Here is a 6000-nt window from a genome sequence, read left to right as displayed (position 1 = left end):
AAAGAGTAATTTATTTGAAAAAGTTATGTTTCTTCTATTCTTTGCAGAGGTATGGACAAGCTCCTAGAAGAAAGAAACTGTGGTTGACCCTTGAACAACATGGGTTTCAACAGTGCAGATCCACTTATGTGTGGATTATTTTTTATGACTATGGTACAGTACTGTAAGTATATTTTCTCTTTCTTATGGTTTTTGTAATAATGTTTTCTCTAGCTTACTTTATTGGAAGGATATAGTATATAATACATATACAAAATTTGTGCTAATTGACTGTTGTTGGTAAGGTTTTTGGTCAACATTAGGCTACTTACTAGTTGTTACGTTATTGGGGAGTCAAAAGTTATATGCAAATTTTTGACTACGTAGGGGTTGGCACCCCTAACCCCTATGTTGATCAAGGGTCAACTGTATTAGATTGGTGGTGATTATTCTTCCCCTGTTGTATGTATGTATGTATAATGGAAAGCGCAATGGCTTTGAAATCATGCAGACTTAGGTTCTTGACTCTGTCACTTAGTAGCCTGTGTTATCTTAGCCATATTAATTTTTCTTCTAAGACTTAATTTCCTCAACTGTAAAATATACATCACTGAGTTGTTTTAAAGATCAAATAAGATAAATAACATGAAACCTCCTAGCAATATATAGTCCATTGTATATTCTCAATGAAGGTCAATTCTAAATAACAACAAAAATAATCTGTATGGGGAAAAGCATTTGTAGCTCTGAAACTGAATGTGTCAACCCTTCTTGTTAATGGCTGAATAAAGATGTCTTAATTTTTCGAAATGCCTCAATTTTCTTATATGTAGCTTTCATTTCACGCTTTGCTAAATTATGGTGCTTGCAAAGCTCCTTGAACTTTACCAGTACAAAGCACACTGTAAGCAGGATGGAATTAACATTATCCCTGGTCTGTAAAGTATGGTACCTGCATTCTTAGTGATTGACAAGATACATGTGTATAGTGTTGATGTTGCCAAGGGACATATTCTTGCTTGCGTCTTGCCGCAGTGTTTTGCCACCTGTAACTGTGCTGAATAGAAGTGGTCCCATCTATCATTTCTGTAGCTTTTCCCCATAGAAGCAGTCTTGATAAGGATGAGAAATCCAGGACATCACAGTATCAACAATCCTTTCCTCTTCAAAGGCATCTTTCAGACAAGGCTCTACCAGTCCCTTATAAACATTAATTATATAAATCTTATACACTATTGCTTTGTGGGAGGTGAAGTATTTGGTAAAAATGCTCATCTGAACAGAGGTTGTCTGTGTGGGGGCAGGATGGAAATATGAAAAGTGGGAAGTGGGTGCTCAGCATGCATTCATTGCTGATACAAGGTCAACTGTGTGCTTGCCTAGTCCTGTGTACCCTTCTGCTAGGTTTTCAACTAATGTATAAAATACAGGCTATTCTTTGTTAGAAATTTGTGAGTGGTATGAGCTACTTGAATACTAACGATGTTAATTCTTAAGGTTAATTCTGCATACTGCATACCCAATGGCACCCTGAGGTCATATGATGAAGAAGCAACTTCAGGTTGAGCTCAGATTGAGTCCGGATGGCTCAATCTGACTCCATAGAGAATTAAATGGCAAATAAGAAATGTGGGGGCCCTTCATCAGAGTGGTAGAGAATGATTTAGTGGAGAAGTGAGCTTTAAACTTGATAGCAATGGTGTATAGGATTTATATGATTTATATGTTGGTGTCTACACTTTTTTGTTTTGTTTTTGTTTTATTTTATGATTATTGTTCCTAATCTGGGGCCCTTGTATCACCAGTGATTCACAATAGTAGTCATGAATATTTTTTTGGAAAAAAAGTCATTATTTTTAAAAGCCAAGAGAGATCACATACATATTATTTATTTTAATCTTTAATAATGCTTTTTAGGCAACTGAATAATATATTTATATTACGATGATACTGAATAGACTAATAAAAATGTCAATTGTCTTCAAAGTTTCAGTACTTCAACTGTTTTCAAAATTTCATTTTTTACCTTTTAAGATTTCTTAAAATTTATGTCATTTTTTTACCTCTTAGGATTTCTTATAATTTATGTGTTTTTGATTAATCTTTAAAATGGAAAAACAAATGAATGGTTTTGTTGTTTGTTTCATAGGTAATTTTTTTTTTGTAATGTAGAATTAGTGTAGAAAAATAATAAAGAGCTCCTTGGTGTCTAGAATCTAGCACAGCACCTGATACACATAAGTATTTGTTAAAAGAATCAAAACTGTTGCTGTGGTTGAAATCTTTGCTAATTTGATTCTTTGTTTCTGATAAATTCCTTATTTCTATGTTTTATAAATACAATTTAAAATAGGAGGACTATTTTCTCTGATGAAAATTGTATACTTGCCCATAATAATACTTGTCCAGAAAACAGAAGAGCTACTGTGACAGTTAATAAGAACTATCTGGACTAAAAATTAATTATCTTCCCAGTACCTATTACCCCTTGCCTCACTAAGTTGCAATACTCAAATTTTCCTTTGAAGAGCCACCCCTCATCACTGGGGAGTAGCTATTAGCTGAGGTGAGATTGAACTGACTCCAGTCCAGGGGTGGACCCTGAACTGGGATAGACCAACCAATCAGAAAATGCCCCTTCTGCTTGCTCTAGGCTCATGTATGCACATGCACAGTCTCCAGGTCACTGAGACTGATGATGAGAAGTTCAATCAGGGAGCATATTGAGATGTGAGAACACATGAAACCCTCCTTCCTGTGAGACTGTTTTGGAATCCTGAAGGAAGCCTGAAGATGACATTATAGAGAAGCGCAAAACTACGGAAACTGTAGAAAAACAGAGCCATGTCCCTGACTGAGCTATACCTGAAACCAGTCCTAACACTGAACCTTACTGTTTTATGAGCCATTAGATCCCTTTTGTTTTTAAACCAGTTAGTATGTGGTTGCCTGTCCTTTGCAAGGGTAAGAGAATAATGGTTATATAGCCTTATCCCAATCATTACAGGAATTAAAAAAAAAATATTAGATTCTCCACAAAATATTTTAAGATTAAGTTTTTGCTTTTAGAGAGAGACACAACTAATTCCAAAAGCACAAAAGTTTCCTCTGATTAGAATACAAAGATACATTTATGTATTTTAGACAATAAAACCACTAGCAAAACAGGTCGAAGTTTATGAGAAACTCATAAGTATTGCATACTTTTTTCCCCCAAAAACCCATTATGGGTTTTTGCATGGCACAATCAATTCATCTATCTTAATGCACACCTGATATCTATCATTATACCTTTTAGTTACTATTCATTAGAAAAACCCTATTTTGAAGGAAGTTAGAAAACAAGTTGTTGTTAACAAAAAGTCCATTTAGATAACCTTTGCAGAGTTGGTGTTTTTTCATGCCAACAAATCTTTTGCTTTATATTCTGACTTGGTTTCCATCATTGTTCATTTCAAAACCTCCCCAAGTCAGACTTTCCATGAAGAGCCATCCAAAACAGAATATATTTGGAATTCTGCTTCTCATGACCTAGTTGTATCACAAGAGGGATCAAAGAGGTTTTGTTCTGTTTCTATAATCAGCCATTTCTTTGAGAGGGCAGATTCATAAGAGTTTGAATTATGCTTAGAAATGCATACAAGGCAAGCAGCTACATGGCATTTTAATTACCTCCCTCCACTCCAATGAAAAACAACACCAGGCACAAACAGATGTCTCAGGTTAAATTCAGTAGATTCTCTTAACATACCAAATAATTGGACTGTTTCCTTTCTCCGTGGGCCTTTTCTTTTTTTTTTTACTTATTTTAGTCTGTTTGCTCTCCTAGCTCTTCCTTTTTATTTCGGAAGCATTCACCTTTTGCTAATGTTAAGAAAATTCCTACTGGACAAATTCTTCTCCTTGCTAGACTCTACATGACATAGTATTAATATTCACAAAGGGAACAGATGGCTGCCTTTGGAATCCACCAATTATAGTAGTACCTTGCTTAGTCTGAATTGACTAATTAAAATCCTCAATTAACTAGAATGGAAAATTCAGCATGTACAACCCCTATGGTGACCTCATGTTATAGCAAGTTTGCAAATGAGCATTTAGAATTCTTTCCCTGCCCTTTGAGGGGACAAAAACAAAAGGCAAGGAAACAGACTCATCTAAGGGATTTATGAAAACTCTGAAAAAACTCAAACCCTGATATCCATGGTTTGCTCTGGCATCACTATACATCTAACCAAAGTTCCCATATTTTTCAACATATACATCTATAATTTTGTTCTTTTCAATCATCACTGAAATTTAGATTAATCCATATATTGAGATTTTCATTTTTATATTCAATTTGATCAGCATTTACTGAACCTCCAAAGTACTCAAAATACTGTGCTGCTGGGATGCCGGGGTAGCTCAGTTGGTTAAGCATCTGCCTTTGGCTCAGGTCATGATCCCGGGGTCCTGGGATGGAGCCCTGCTCAGCGGGGAGCCTGCTTCTCCCTCTCCTCTCCGCTCCTGCTCTCTCTTGTTATCTCTGTCTCTCTCTCTCAAATAAATAAATAAAATCTTAAAATACTATGCTGTTAAGGCCCCCCCCCCCAAAAAAAAAGAAAAGAAAAAGAAAAAGAGTTTTCTAGTTACCATTGCTGCCTAAGAAATCACCCAAAACTGATGGCTTAAAATAACAGCAGTCATTTTATTAGGATCACAGATTCTGTGGGACGGGAATTCAGGAAGGCCTCAGATGGGTGGTGGTGGCATTGGCTATCTCTTGTGGTTGCACTAAGGTAGTGGTCAGAGCTGAGAGAGCAGGGGGTTGGAGGAACTGAGGACTTTATCTTCCTTGAAGTAGCTTCTGGGCTTATCCATGCGGTGTCTCTGCGTGGGCTAGTTTGAACTTCCTTGCAGCATGATGACCTCAAGACAGTTGGGTTGCTTACATGGCAGCTCAGAGCAAATGTTCTGGCTAACAAGGTAGAAATTAATCACCTTTTATGACCTAACCTTTCAAATCAAACAGTGTCATTGCTGCTACTTTCTGTTGATTACAAGTGAGTCCCCAGTCCCTCCAAATTCAAGGGGAAGAGAATTAGATTTGTGTCTCATTGAGGGAGTGGTAAGTTTCTAGAAAAGCATGTGGGACTGAGAATGTGGTCATCTTTGAAAGATACAGTTTTCCATGATGAATGAGATACAACATCTTTTCCAAAGAAGCTCATAATCTAGTGGATAAAGCATGATTCTTGAACTATGCACTAAGGTACCCCAGGTATCTGTAACAAATTCACAGGTAGCTACAGGATACTTGACATTTTTGAGGGAAACAATATGACATCTGTCAGACACAGTGTGAATTATTACTAGTAAGTTGTTTGGACCTAATTACTTAATAAGTGGAACTGTTTCTTTTGTCCTAGTTATACCATGAAAAAAACTTACAGAGACAGTTTAGGAATCTCTGGGATAAAAACAAGATATAGACATTCAACTACAGTCTTAGCAGGGCCATAATTGACATTTGTAGGGTCCCGGGCATGAATACAAATGGAGCTACTAGCTTGCTCCTTTCTTTTCCCGTTACAGCTCCTACCTTTGTGAGATGACATGCATGTGTATGGACACACCAGCTTTATACCCAAGCTCTGTGCATTCTTTCTCCCACTTCAATAGCAGCTTCTCCTTGGCCCTTGGAGTGAGCATCCCAGAGGTAAGTTGGCCCTCTGGAGGAAGGGCCAGTGGAAGAAACCCACACAGAAGTGGACTCTGGATTTAAGCTAGGAATTCTGGAGTCCCGGGTACCTGAGACATGATCTAGGGAAGGAGATCAGGGTTCTGGATGAGCACGCCCCCTTCGCCTTGCAGACCTTTTGCCCATTTGGAGGGGAGTGGCTGGACGGCCTTCTAAAATACAGGGACCTGTGCAAATCCTGGTCTAAGGGAGGTACTGAGACCCAGCACAGAACCTAGCATATAATTGGTCCTCAAGTTATATTTGATGAATAAATTAATCCAGAGCAGGTTCTGGTA

The sequence above is a fragment of the Mirounga leonina genome, unplaced genomic scaffold (genome assembly GCF_011800145.1).
Source record: "Mirounga leonina isolate KUSES-001 unplaced genomic scaffold, KU_Mleo_1.0 Mir_53, whole genome shotgun sequence".
NCBI classification, from domain to species: Eukaryota; Metazoa; Chordata; class Mammalia; order Carnivora; family Phocidae; genus Mirounga; species Mirounga leonina.
Note: the sequence above shows the minus strand (reverse complement) of the source record.